This window comes from Phragmites australis, chromosome 7, assembly GCF_958298935.1.
Source record: "Phragmites australis chromosome 7, lpPhrAust1.1, whole genome shotgun sequence".
NCBI classification, from domain to species: Eukaryota; Viridiplantae; Streptophyta; class Magnoliopsida; order Poales; family Poaceae; genus Phragmites; species Phragmites australis.
The window spans coordinates 21,113,768-21,128,736 of record NC_084927.1 but is presented as its reverse complement, the minus strand read 5'-3'; the positions used below and the strand labels follow the sequence as shown (position 1 = coordinate 21,128,736).

Genomic DNA, 14,969 nt, shown 5'->3' with positions numbered 1-14,969 from the left:
ATGCGAAGCGCTGTTGATTTCGGCTCATGTAAGTGCACGGACAGAAAACGGAGTGACCGGCGAAGGTTGGTAGAGGCCCCGCGCATGTGTTTCTGGACTGCTTTTTAACAGTTAGGTTACCTCTCTCAAGCACACTGCACCTCTCTCAAGAACTCTCTCAAGCACACATGCTTGCCCCTGGAGCGAGCTGCAAGGGGATGAGAGTGCGTGAGTGGGGCTTGTAGATGGAGGTGGCATGCTGGAGGATTCGATCAAGAATTAGCCCGTGGAAGCTCTATCAAATAAGATCTAAACATGCCTTGCTATACATGACATAATATACACTTTGACTTTTGTACACGCCTCACACAAAAGTGACACCCGCAAAACAAACTCCAATAAAAAAAAAACAAACCTAACAAGCACTACATGATAAACCCTTAGGTCTAGTTTGGAAGGCCCAAATCCCTAAGATCCTGGTCTTTAACTAGGGGAGCGAGCCCACGGGGCAACAACCCACAGGCTAGCTGAAGGGTATGATTGAAAGCCTAGGTGACAGGTATCTATGGTCTAACCCACATCATTCCCGTGCGGAAAATACGCCCCACCTACATAGGTCGGCACTCCTCCCCTATCTCACTTGCTCGAGGCTCACGGTTACCGTTGCCGCTGCCACTAAGGGCGGAGGTGGCCCCTGGGGAGCCCCGTGCCTTTTCCTTCGTTCCACCCCTGTTCATTCATGGCGGAGTTCATCGATTCCTCTGCTCCTCTCCCTCTCCACCTTTGGTTCCGCGGCACCGCTCCTCCCTTGTGGTGGTGGTTGATTGGGGCGGAGATCCTCGGTTTCCTTGCTTGTCGGTAAGTGATCCTAGCTTCCTTAGATTGGGTTTTCTTCCATCCTTGGATTGGGTTTTTTTTCTTGATGTTCTTCAGCACGTGAGATCGATCGATCATCTTTGTAGGCTGATGCAGTTTTGTCGGTGAATCAGGAACCAGGGGTCCCCGAATCCCGAGGCCAGGTCAGTATTCCGCCACGTGGCGCCCTCCCGCGGGGTCATCTCCGCGAGGTAAAAAAGACTAAGTCCCGGGAGAGGGCGCTCGGGGCCACAATCAGTGGCCCCCGAGTACCCGGGTTCCCCGATGATCTGTGAAGACTAAGTGATCGGGAAGAAAGTGCTCGGGGAGGTGAACAATGACCCCCAAGCACCCAAGTCCATCGACGACCAGGAGAACCGAGTGCCGGGAAGGGTGTGCCCGGGGCTGCGAGCAGTGGATCCCCGGGCACCCAAGTACCCTGAGGACCCAAGGAAGGTAGTTCCGAGAGAGAGTGCTCGGGGTTGCGAGCAGCGGCTCCCGAGAACTCGGTTCTCTGAGGATCCGTACAGTCAAACCCGAGAGAGAGTGCTCGGGCCATGAACAGTGGCCCCCGAGCACTCGGTTCCCTGAGGACCAAGAAAGGGCGTCCTCGGGAGAGAGTGCTCGGGGAGGTAAACAGTGATCCCCGAGCACTCGGTTCCCCGACGATCCAGGAAGCCCCCCATCAGTGGCCCCCACAGGGGTCCAGCGATGAGGTGTCAGCTAGTGAAAGGCCCGATGCCGCATTTAAGAGCGCGCATGGCCTGTCATGTTTCGCGCATGGCATTTAATGCTCGGGCATGGCATGTTCCGCGCCCTGAGCATCCTGCTGCCGATCAGACAGGTCCTTCTCGCTCCGAGAGGCGGGAAAAGAAAAAGATAAGGAGGCGCGAGGCTATCCCCGTCGAGCCAGCCCAAGGCCCCGCCCATGGGCCGGCCCAGGAACTCGACCGTCGGCAAGCGCGCCGGGCGGCCACCGACAGACGGCCTACGCCCGCGAGGGCTCCGGCCCGAGCCCCTCCTAGGACTCCGGCTCCCGCAAGGGCCCCCGCTCCCGCGAGGCCCGAGCCGGGGAAGTGGTGCCAGATCCACCAGACCAGGTGGCATGACCTCACGGAGTGCCGCACGGTCAAAGGCTTCATCGAGCAGCGCCAGAGGGACCGCGAGGAGCCCCGCAGGGGCGGCGACGACAGAGCCGCCCCCGACAACCAAGAGCTCGGCTTCCAGGAGCCTGAGCACACCGTTGCCTTCATCGACGGAGGCACTCACACGCCCTCCTCCCGCCGCAGCGTCAAGTCCATGCGGCGCGAGGTGTGTTGGCGACCCCGAGCGAGGAGGCCGCAAGGCCCCTGAAGTTGTCAGACGCCCCGATCATGTTCAGCCTGGCAGACCACCCTACCAGTACTGTAGGCGTGGGGCGACTACCCCTGGTAGTGTCCCCCACCATCTACAATGTGAAGGTCAGCAGAGTGCTGATCGACGGGGGCGCAGGCCTTAACCTCCTCTCCAGGGAGGCTTTTGAGAAGCTGCAGGTGCCCTCCAGGCGCCTAAAGCCTTCGCTCTCCTTTTACGGGGTGACACCCGGGCACTCTCTGCCCCTCAGGCAGGTCGAGCTGCCCGTGACATTCGGGAGCCGGGACAACTTCCGGACGGAGAACGTCATCTTCGACGTCGTGGAGCTCCCCCTCCCCTAAAACGCCATCCTCGGGCGCTCGGTGCTCGCTCGGTTCATGGTGGCCACGCACTACGCGTACCTCACAGTTAAGATGCCGGGCCCAGCGGGCCCCATCTCCGTGTCCGCAGAGACCAGCAGCGCCGTCTCCTGCGCCGAGCAGCTATACTTGGCCTTGGTCTCAGCTCGGGCCGAGGTCAAAGGTCATCCAGGGGGGCCGGGACCCTCTTAATCCAAACCCCGACTCGCTGCCGACGCCTCCGTTCCTACAAAGGAGGTCGTGGTGGGCGAAGACGCCTCCTAGGTCGTCCGAATCGGCGGTGACCTGGGCGGCAAATAGGAAAGCGCGCTCGTCACCTTCCTCCGGGCTAACGTTGACGTGTTTGCATGGCAGCCGTCCGATATGCCCAGGATCCCTAGGGAGGTGATCGAGCACCACCTGGCTGTGCGCCCGGACGCACGCCCGGTGAAGCAGAAAGTCCGGCGACAGGCGCCTGAGCGCCAGAAGTTCATCCGGGAGCAAGTCAGTAAGCTCCTTCACGCCGGATTCATCCGAGAAGTTCTCCACCCCGAGTGGCTGGCGAACCCAATTGTCATCCAGAAGGCCAACGGCAAGCTCCGCATGTGCGTGAACTACACCGACCTAAACAAGGCTTGCCCGAAAGATCTCTTTCCTTTACCCCGCATAGATCAGATTATAGATGCAACCGCGGGATGTGATCTTTTATGTTTTCTAGATGCAAACTCTGGTTATCACCAAATTCACATGGCCATAGAGGATGAAGAAAAAACTTCTTTTACCACTCCGGTGGGGACTTATTGCTACGTATCGATGCCTTTTGGTTTGCGCAACGCTGGGTCTTCTTTCCAGCGCGCTGTCCGCATCACCCTTGACTCGCAGGTTGGCCGCAACGTTGAGGCCTACATCGACGATCTCGTGGTCAAGTCCCGAGACCGCGCCACCCTACTTGAAGATCTTGTCGAGACTTTCAACAGTCTCCGCACTACCCGCTTGAAGCTCAACCCCGAGAAGTGCGTCTTCGGGGTACCTGCGGGCAAGCTCCTCAGTTTCTTGGTCTCCAACCGAGGGATCGAGGCCAACCCAGAGAAGATTCGGGCCATCGAGCAGATGCGACCCCCAGCTCGACTCAAGGAAGTTCAGCGTCTCGCCGGCTGCATGGCGGCCCTCGGGCGCTTCATCTCCAAACTCGGGGAGCGAGGACTCCCCCTTTTCAAGCTCCTAAAGAAGACCGGTCGCTTCGACTGGACGCCGGAGGCCGAGCAGGCCTTCCGCGATCTGAAGAAGTATCTCACCTCGCCGCCCGTACTAGTGGCTCTCTCCGAGGGCGAGCCACTACTGCTCTATGTCTCGGCCACTCCTCAGGTCGTGAGCATGGTACTGGTGGTGGAGCGCGATGAGTGCTCGGGGCAAGGTGCTAGGTCCCAGCTCCCGGCCGCCCCCGGGCACTCCCCAGTCCTCGCGGCTCCCCCCGAGCAGGGGGTCAAGCCCGAGCACTTGGCTCCCCCCGACCAGGCAGTCGAGCTCGAGCACTTGGCTCCCCCCGACCAGGGAGTCGAGCCCGAGCACCCGGCCAGCCCCGACCACGTCGCTGAGCTCGGGGTTGTGACAGGCCCTCGGGTGAAGCCGCGGTCCGGGCCCGCCGCATACAGCGACTGGTGTACTTCGTCAGTGAAGTCCTCTGAGATGCCAAAACAACATATCTCCAAGCCCAGAAGCTGCTCTACGCCGTGCTCGTTGCTTCCCAGAAGCTGCGCCACTACTTCCAGGCGCACAAGGTCTCGGTGGTTACCACATACCCGCTGGGTCCCATCCTTCGGAACCGAGAAGGCACCGGGCGTGTCGTCAAGTGGGCGGTGGAGCTGGCGGAGTTCGACCTGCACTTTGTCAGCCGCCAGGCGATCAAAAGCCAGGCGCTCTCTGACTTCATGGCAGAGTGGACGCCCGCTCCCGAGATCGATCAAGAAGAGTTTTCCGCATATCCCGGGCACGATGCGCCCGGGTACTGGGTTATGCACTTCGATGGTTCCCTCACGCTGAAAGGCGCGAGGGCCGGAGTTGTTCTCACCTCCCCAACAGGTGAAGAACTCCGGTACGTCGTGCTGCTGCAGTTCCGAGCAACCAACAACATGGCGGAATATGAGGGCCTCATCGCCAGCCTCTGGGCCACGGTGGACCTCGGGATTTGTCGCCTCCTGGTCAAGGGAGACTCCCAGCTGGTGGTCAACCAGGTGTCGAAAGAATACCAGTGCACGGATCCTCAAATGGCGGCGTACGTGGCGGAAGTCAGGAAGCTGGAGAGGCACTTCGACGGCCTGGAGCTGCGGTACATCTCTCACCACGACAACGCTCTGGCTGATGACCTTTCTCGCCTAGCCTCCTCCCGTGCGCGCGTCCCTGCCGGAGTCTTTGAAGAAAGACTCACACGGCCTTCCGTCCTGCTTGCCGAACAGGAAGAAGGGGAAACCTCGAGCCCAGTTCAGGGGACCCCGGAAGCGCCCTCAATGGGAAGCCCCGACAGGGTGCCGCCACCCGGCGAGTGCGCTGCGCTTACTGGCTGTTCTCAAGATGCCTCGTGGATGGACGAGATCCAAGGGTACTTGAAAGAAAAGTTCCTCCCCGGGGATGATGCCTTTGCTGAAAGAATTGCTCGGTAGTCCAAACGCTATGCCATAGTAGATGGGGATCTCTACTGGCGTGGCGCAGGCGACGTCCTCCTGAAATGCATCACCCGGGCAGAAGGCGGCGAGCTTCTCGCTGAGGTCCACGAGGGCGAGTGCAGTGGCCATGCATCGTTTCGCACGTTGGTCGGGAAGGCCTTCCGGCAAGGTTTCTATTGGCCTACAGCCCTCCAGAATGCTTCTGAGTTGGTTCGGCGCTGCAGGGCGTGCCAGTTCCACACAAAGCAGATTCACCAGCCTACTCAGGCTCTTCAAACCATCCCCCTGTCATGGCCCTTCGCAAGTGCCCTGTTTGGGGACTACTGCGAGGACCTCGGCATCAAGCTCTGCTTCGCCTCTGTCGCTCATCCTCGGAGCAATGGGCAGGTCGAGTGCGCCAATGCTGAGATACTAAAGGGGCTCAAAACCCGGACCTACAACGTGCTCGCAAAGCACGGGAAAGGGTGGATCGACGAGCTGCCTGCTGTGTTATGGGCCAATCGGACCACGCCGAGTCGCGCTACTGGGGAGACTCATTTCTTCCTTGTGTACGGCGCTGAGGCGGTCCTCCCCTCTGAGCTCACTCTTGGCTCCCCTCGGGTGCATGCCTACTCTGAAGGCGAACAGGAACAGCGAAGGCGCGACAACGTCGACTACTTGGAAGAGCGCCGACGGTGTGCCACCGTCCGAGCAGCCCGCTACCAGCAAAGCCTGCGGCGCTATCATCAGCGTCACATCCGGGCCCGGTCTCTCGAGGTGGGGGATCTAGTTCTCCGACGCGTCCAATCGCGCGAAGGAAGGAATAAACTGTCCCATATGTGGGAAGGCCCCTTTACCGTGATCGGTGTCCCACGAGAAGGCTCCTTTCGGCTGGCTGCAGAGGACGGGCAGCTGCTCCCCAATGCATGGAACATCGAGCACCTGCGCAAGTTCTTCCCGTAGATGGCATGTATGCGTGCTCAGGCCAACCAGGCCTCGATTGTGCGAGAAAAACTTGCTCTCTCTTTTTCCCCGCTGATAAAAGAATCCTGATCGGTATGCGCGCGGGCAGTTGCCGCTGACATATGTCTATCATGGTAGGCTGTTGTGTTCGGTGTCGTGGCAGTCCCCCAGGCATCACCAAGTCCCTGGGGTTCTCGGGTAATCCTATCGCTCGAGCAAACAGTAGTCCGGAGCCTAGGCCCAAGGGGTGGGCTGTCATTGCTCGGTCTGGTCTGTCATACCCGAGCGCCACTGAACCATAGGACCTCTGGGTTATGCCTCTGCCTGTATAGTCCGCCGGTCCGGTTATTCGAGAGGTCTCGGGTCGAAAATGAGAGCAGTCTATAATGAGTACCGCACTAACAGAGCGCACCACACAAAGAAGTTTTCCATTTTCTCAAGTCACAGATCAACAACCAAGAGTAAAAGCAGCTCGACCGCGAGGGCCTCAGTGCCCAGGTCGCTGCCCGGGCCTAGGGATCCCTGGGTGGTCCTACCGCTCGGGCATGAGTGGTCGGAATCGCCTGGTCCCGGGCTCCCTATCACGCCTCCCGGTGCTCGGGCGCTCCAACCGAAGGAACCAAGTTCCCGGACACCCCGAGCTCGGAGCGCATGCCTCTCCCGGATCGGTCGGTCGAAAAGCTGACAGTTGTCCAGTAAGTGGTTAAAGTTATATGAATTTACATTCAATAATCTACTATTCCCGAGTTATCCTCGGGGCCCTCGCATTCTAATCTGTTCGGCGAGATGGTCTCCTCGCGCACCAAACCCTGCCCACGTGTCCGTTTTTCCCGGAACGACAGAACGGACAGTAGAAAGGTGTACCGTACGAACGGCAATGTCTGACCGAAGTCCTTCATGGTGGTCATGGTGTTCGGTCCGCTTAAAAGGCCCCGGGCACTACCGAGCCTCTAGGGTTCTCGGGTAATCTCACCGCTCGAGCAAAGAGCGGTCGGGAGCCTAGACCCTGGGGGCGGGCTGTCGGTGCTCGGTCCGGTCCGTCCTAGCCCGGGCTCCACCAAACCGTGGGGACTCTTGGTCGCATTTCCGCCCGCCCGTGTCTCCAGTCTACCTGTTTGAGTGGTCGCAAAATGGGAAAGTGTTCACTGGCCGTGGCGTGCTCCGTGCTGGATCGACCTATCTCCCGAGCAAGGAAGTTCGTGCCTTTGTCTCTTGACTTAGACGCTGCAGGCTCGAGAGGGCTTGGGGGCTGAACGCGCAAAGAAGGCCTCACTACTCAGGCGATGAGTAGTCGGGGTGACTTCATTCTCGGGGAGGGAAAGGTCGGGCTCGGTCCAACTGAGTACTCCTCGGGACATCAAGTGAAAAGAATAGAGACTTCATCAAGCATTTGAGAGAACACTGGAGTTGCGACCCCAAAGAAAGGCTTCCGTTATATTCAAAAGAAAGGACAGCTATTCTAAGGGATCACTCCCATATTTACATCAAGTCAAAGAAAAAGAAAATTACAAAAGCCTAATCTAAGTCTGAGTCATCGGGCTCAGAAGGTAGCGGGGACTCCTCGCCGCTGCTGCCCGCGTCCGGCGGTAGCAGCGGCTCCCACATGAAACAAGCTGCCACCTCGGTGGCGACACCCCGGACAGCTTCCCGGGCGGCCTCCTCCTCGGCCTCGACCACCCCTTCCCGAGCTAGCTCCAACGAGAAGTTCGGATCCCGGCTCCGGTAGCAGGCCATGACATGCTCGGCCACCGCTTGGGCCAGGCCACACCCTTCCCGGGCAGCTAGCTCCTGCACGGCCTGGGGAAGCGCCTTGAGTCGCTGGCTAATCTCCTCGAAGTCGAGAGCGATGTGGCCGATGGTAGCTCGCTCCATCCCCTTCTCGCCCACATGGACTCGCCCGAGCCTGGCCACCCTCACGGACCTCCGTGCCTGCCGAAGGATGTCTCCCATCATTAGCTTCACATTTGTCCGCTCGGTGCTAATGGTCTCGAGCTCGTCCTTCAGGATCTGCAGCCGCTCCTCCAAGCTCAGTCCCTTGGCCGTGCTGGTCGGGACGGCGACGGGCGCCGGGACTTCGGCTTGCTTCTGCTTCACCTGCTCGGCGAGGGCAGAGAGGGCCTGCTCCCGCGCAGTAAGCTCTAACTCCCATTGGGCAGCCCGCTCCTCCTGAGCAGTTAAGGCTGCCGACGCCTCGGCAGCCTCCTCCTCCTGGCGGGTCAGTAGCTCCTCCCGGGCGTCCAGAGCCGTCGTCGTGATGCCGACGTCGGTCTCGCGCATCGTGACGTCCTCCTCACGACGCTGGAGCTCGGTGCGGCTCTGCTCAACCGCGTCCTTTTGGCAGGCTAAGTCCGCCTGGGAGGCCTCCACCGCCCTCTCGCGGGACAGGATCACGTTCTCCCGAGCCCGCACCAATCTCTCCCTGGCGAGCACCTCGGCGGCCCACCGCCGCGATATTTCACCCAGGCGGGTGGCTTCTTCTTGCTCAGCGACGGCCTCCTCGCGTATCTCGTCCAGGGTCTGCCTCTCCGCGTCCATCGTACGCCGCTCCTTCTCATGGGCAGCGCACGCCGCGGTGACGCGGGCCTCCAAAAGGCGGCTGATCTCTGCCAGTCGCTTCCTCTCCTCAACAAGGGCGGCGCAGTCCGCCTCAAGTTGTGTCCTCTCCCCCGCCATGGTCGCCTCCAGCCGCAAGATCACCTCCCGGGCGCTTCCTAGCACGTCCGGGAGGGGTTCTGCAGGCCGACTGGACGAGGGCCGGGCGCTGGGTCCCCTGCGAGCCCTCTCTGAGGGGCTCGGGGTCCCCGAATACTGCCACGAAGGCACCGCCCTCGACGAGGCCATCCGCCCCGCACTCGATGTGCTCAGGGTGGGCTCAACCGGCGCGGTAGCTCGGGCGCGACCTCTACCATCGGCTTGGGGCAGGGCGGCGCCTGCGACTCTGGTTCGACCGGCACGCTCTGCGGCTCCAGCTCCACCGGCACGCTCGGCTCGGGGGCTGGAGCCGGCCACGGCGCCTCCGGCCGTCCTTGGTCTCCGACGGCGTCCTTAGGCGGCCTGAAAGAGAAAATAAGGTCAGTCTCCGAACTCACTCCGGGCGAAGCATGCTCGGGAAAAAGAAGAACTTACACAGTCTTCAGTCGAGAACGGTGACACCAGCCCGGCCGCCACGAAGGACGCGAAGAGGACGATGCGCCCCGGCCGGTCCGTCACCGGCGGGAAGCTCGCCGGCCTCACCATCGAGGCCTCCCGCTGGCCTTCGGGCACCATCAACTTCCGCACTTTATCCGCCGCCTCCTCGTTCAAGAATCGGGACTCCGGCAGCACGCTATCGGGTGTCTTGTCGCGGCGGCTACCTCCCGCTCTCGGCATCTTGTCAGGGTGGGGGACGAGTTGGAACGGTGGGGGAAGAGAGGTGCTCTGATCGCCTAAGGGAGGACGAGGGCTCAGGAGCGCAAGGAAGAAGAAGATTTGATCGCAAATATGGCGTAAAGAGGGGGGTGGTTCGCTCCCCTCCTCCTTTTATACTCCAGGGAAACCGAGACGATTTCCTCGGCCAGCGCAACCGCCAGGCGAATCTCCCTCGGGTCGCGCGATTGCCACGCACAATTTCCTCGATCAGCGCGGTTGCCACGCGCGTCACCCACCTCGTTATCACGCGCCTCGGGAGTTGGCTGGGCGCGCGTCCGCTCGGCTCCCCATTGGGCCGTACCAGAGGCCCAGGCCGGAGAGGCCAGCGCCTGAAAGCGCGCCACATGGCGTCGGTACTGGGTTCGGCCTCGATGACAACGAAGAGCCCATCCGCAGTCTCTGGGCCATCGCCTGCCAATGGGCCCGGGGGCTGCTGTCGGTGAATCAGGAACCAGGGGTCCCCGAATCCCGAGGCCAGTCCATCATTCCACCACGTGGCGCCCTCCCGCGGGGTCATCTCCGTGAGGTAAAAAGACTAAGTCCCGGGAGAGGGCGCTCGGGGCCACAATCAGTGGCCCTCGAGTACCCGGGTTCCCCGATGATCTGTGAAGACTAAGTGACTGGGAAGAAAGTGCTCGGGGAGGTGAACAATGACCCCCAAGCACCCAAGTCCACCGACGACCAGGAGAACCGAGTGCCGGGAAGGGTGTGCCCGGGGCTGCGAGCAGTGGCCCTCCGGGCACCCAAGTACCCCGAGGACCCAAGGAAGGTAGTTCCGGGAGAGAGTGCTCGGGGTTGCGAGCAGCGGCCCCTGAGCACTCAGTTCCCCAAGGATCCGTACAGTCAAACCCGGGAGAGAGTGCTCGGGCCATGAACAGTGGCCCCCGAGCACTCAGTTCCTCGACGACCAAGAAAGGGCGTCCTCGGGAGAGAGTGCTTGGGGAGGTAAACAGTGATCCCCGAGCACTCGGTTCCCCGATGATCCAGGAAGCCCCCCGTCAGTGGCCCCCACAGGGGTCCAGCGATGAGGTGTCAGCCAGTGAAAGGCCCGATGCAGCATTTAAGAGCGCACGTGGCCTGTCATCTCCAACTGCTCCCGCCACGCTCGATGTCAGTTCCTGTCATATTCTGGCAGAAGGGCGTGGGGACATTTAATGCACGTGTCCCATCCCGTGCCATCCGGCGCGCCTCGGGATAGCATCGCGAGGCCCGAGGTGTTCCGTCTGCCGCGCTGCTGTGGCAGGCGAACAAGACCGGACGGGCACGCCGGGCCGCTCTGCGGCTGCCCGGTAGGCCCTCTCCATGGCGCCCGTTGCCAGCGCCATCATGACGACTGAAGACCGGGCGCGGGGCACGTTTTTAACCCCCGTCACTTTGCGCAAAGGACATGATGACGCCCTTTCCATTTATGGCGCCCTGAACTCGTGCCCTCCCTTTCGGGGCACGCTACCGCCGGCGGGTATTTAAAGCAGCCGGCAGCACAGAGGAAAACGAGAGGCAGATCGAACACGGTCTACGGCAAATCCAAGCTCAGACAAGCGCACACAGAGCCAACTGAGTCCAACAGAGATCGAAGAACACCTTTGTACGAGCATAGAAACTGAAGAACAAGGAGCCCAAGGCTCTAGGATAGACAGACATTCTTGTAACTAGCACATTCCTGAGAGACATTCTCAGGGCATTTATAGCATCCACACAGGAGTAGGGTGTTACGCGCAGTGCGGCCTGAACCTGTGTAAAAATCCCCCAGCGCATTTACTCTTTTCTGCATTGGATCATTCCACCCCACCTGCCATCGCATTTGCATCCATTTATTTCTCCAGCAAACATATTCAGAATCATCCCCCCGACCGAATCTCTAAAAAGGGGTCCCTCAGGATCCCTGCGATAGGAGTTAACCCTCCGATAAGTTTCTTTACCAAAAAAATTGGGGGTTAACACGAGATCCAAAAGTTTCTTGACGGTTTTGGTTTTAGCACTAATAAGCATTTGTTATCATTGAAAACGAAAGCATTTGTCAACTCTTGAAACTTTTGCATATGTGCTACAAATCCAATGTGTTTAGGATACTGTAGGATAAAAAAAAAGGAGCTTCAGGATCATTTCCCAAAGCCTCCTGGGATCTATCATTAACTAGGATTTAGGAATGCTGGCTTAATGTTTCCTCTCTTTTTCTTGGACATGCTTGATCAGAGAAGTCACCACTGCCTGTGTAGAAATATAGAGTGAGCTGTTCTAATACCCCAAAAAAGAGAGTCTAAAGTCAAGGTTGTTCTGTTGTAAAGTTTATGCCCAAATTGTTGTTTTCTGAAGTTCATGTATTGCTTTGTCAGATCATAGTGACCAATCAACTAAGATCATTTGTATAAAGTTGTTCGACAATATATGTCGATATTTCTGTTTGCTTATACATGTGTACAATTGCTTTTTTGTTACCTCTCCCCTTCTTCATTCGCTGCCTTTCTAGGGAAGAATTACTTATGAATTCTAAGGATTACCTATCATTCCCCTGAGTCAAAAAAATTGTCTAGGAGATTAGATGTTTCTTGTTAATCTTCAATTCCTTTGCTTATAGCTTGTGCATAGGTCCATCCGTCCATGTTCCTTATTATATCTTATAGTCTTTCCCCTTTCATTATGAAAATTAACAAGGGTACCTATATTTTATTCTACCAAGAATATATTTGTTCTTAGACCATTATGAGCTATATCGTTTTGGTGAATAAAGGTAGACCTTGGTAGTGATATTGGTCCAGTTGGGTGAAACAAGACATTTTAATGAAACCATGACCAAAAAACAATTGCATATGTTCTCAAACCTTTGTCCTTTGGTGCAATCTTAATTAATATTTTCTGTTTCTTGGAAGGTTGAGGAGAGGCTTGTGTTGGTGGATGAACTGCTTGATGCTGATGAAGTGTTCTGCATGGGAACTATTGTCGTAGTGTCTCCTGTTGGGAGTATTACATATCAAGGGAAAAGGTGAAACATTATGTTTGCTTGAGAGCTCAGTTGTTAATTGAAATGAATTTGCAATTAAATCAAATTAACTTGTTTCTTGCATAAGTTAACTTGTTTCTTGTACCTTAATATGCCATCTCTGTTTAATTTTTCATTGTGGTTATGTCTGAATTCAGTAAGAAAACAATATCAATAATTAAAAAACCCGATTCCCTGGTTATATTTTTTCCCTCAGGTCCCCTTTCATTTTGGTGTCCCACTTATGGAGAGAACTGTTGCAGAAACTGCACATTTAGTGAAATTACATACTGATGTTTGAAACAACCAACATCTTATACCCTCACTGATTGCATTCAATTTTTTCTGCATCTTTCTACATACAGTTGTCTATGCATTGTTATCTTATAAACATCATACAACCCATCTTCATATTCAATATGCTAATTAACTACCTATTCATGTTCAATATGCTAATTAACAACATGAATTGCATTTACTAGATAATGGGCTCTTCGGAGGAACAAGTCAAGGAATTCATGTTAGATCAGGAAGAAGAGGATGACGAACTATTTCTGGCTATTGCCCTTGCTATCCACTCTTGACTTTATAATGAGAAAAAGCCAATGCACACGTCATCACTTCCTGGCGCGAAAAAGGTCAAATAAATACTGGAAGGTCATGAGAGTTGTTGTAGAGTTGAGTTCAAGATGGAGCCTGAAATATTTAGAGTTACAACAAATTTTCTTAGGACTTGTTGCGTGATACACGTGGTGTTTACATTGAGGAGCAGCTAGTAATGTTTATGTTCATGCTCTCTCACAATGCAAGCAATCTAAGGCTAATAAAGGCATTTCAACACAATGGTTAGACAATCCATAGGAAAATAAAGGATGTCTTCGATATAATCCCAACCTTGACTCATAGATTTGTGAACCTCCCTAGTGCAAACCAAACTCATGTGAAGATTGCACCTGACCCTAGATTTATGCCTTTCTTTCAAGTTAACCATAAGATCTAACACTTGTCTCTATCACCTATAACACTCGATTCCAATCCTTAGTTTCCTTTTTTTATGTGCAGAACTGTATTGGTGCCATTGATGGCACACATATCCCTATTACCATTGCATAAGACAAGGCCCCTCCATATAGAAATAGAAAAGGAATGCTATCTTAGAATGTGATGCTCGCTTGTGACTTTGATCTAAATTTCATATTCATTTCATATGGGTGGGAAGGGTCTACATCTCATGCAGGAGTTCTATGATCTATTCTTAGGAAGGGTTTTAATGTGCCAGAGGGGAAATTTTACCTCGTAGATGGTAGTTATGCAAACACACCATCCTTCATTGCTCCATATCGAGGAGTTAGATACCATATTAGTGAGTTTATGAGGTGTCAGTCGTCTCGAAGAAATGATTATGCAAACTACAAAGAATTGTTCGATCATCGACATGCAATCTTCTTCAATCACATTGAAAGAGCAATAGGAGTGCTGAAAAAGCGGTTTCCAATTTTGAAAGTGGGGATATATCATCTGATAGAGTCTCAAATTAAGATTGTAACTGCAATGGTTGCATTTCATAATATCATTAGAGGGGAAAATGGTTAAGAAGGGTGGCTAGATGACCAACCTGTTTATATTAAGCCATCCAATTATGTTGACTCACCGAAGGGGGACAATAACTACGCAAATGATTTGAAGTCAACTGATGGAAGCATCCTAAGAGATCAAATTGCACTACAAATATGGGTTTTCTACAATAATTAGTTGAGCACGATGTCTTGTAATGTAGTATGATAGCACTAGTTTGTGTGCTGGACACTTAATGTAGTTCTTATATGATATGTAAAAGATGTCTGGTAATGTAATTTTTGATATGTAAGACATGAATACATGCATTTTTATACTAAGCATATTTTGTTTAACTTTCTTGTGGGCAATGTAGCCATGTCAACAAAAGTGACAGGGGCTGCATGGACCTTCACACATGAAAAAATCATGTTGACACATTGTGTGAGCACAATAATAACCTAATGTTCAAGGGGCAAAATGGTTGGACAATTGTGAGGACCCGACCAAACAGTATTCGAACTAATCATCAGGCGGATCATTAACATAATCACAACATCGACGATTAATCAAAATACCGCTCCGGCAGTCCCAGCACATATTTTGTGCCCAAAGATCGGAACACATGCCTCGAACATAGTTCCAACAGGTATATCACAACATAGCTTAATAAAGAGCGAGTAATAAACATTTATATTACAAGTATTAAGCATGCAACTAATTACAACAGTTTATAACAAAAGCGAGCTAGGAGGAGACAAAACCTCTCAACTCCTAACCAACAAAAGATCTACGCAGCGGAAGAAAATAAACTATACAACAAAAGAATATGGAGCCACATGCCCTTAGGCTCCATACCAAGAGCACCGAGTTCGGAGTAGAGTGTGCTACTCCTGCCTACCA

At 55.0% G+C, this 14,969-nt stretch overlaps 1 pseudogene; it reads left to right on the top strand.

The window, feature by feature from the left end:
- The first annotated feature begins 91 nt into the window (after nucleotides 1-91).
- LOC133924165 (uncharacterized) lies at nucleotides 92-14,553 on the top strand (annotated as a pseudogene).
- Nucleotides 14,554-14,969: the final 416 nt, after the last annotated feature.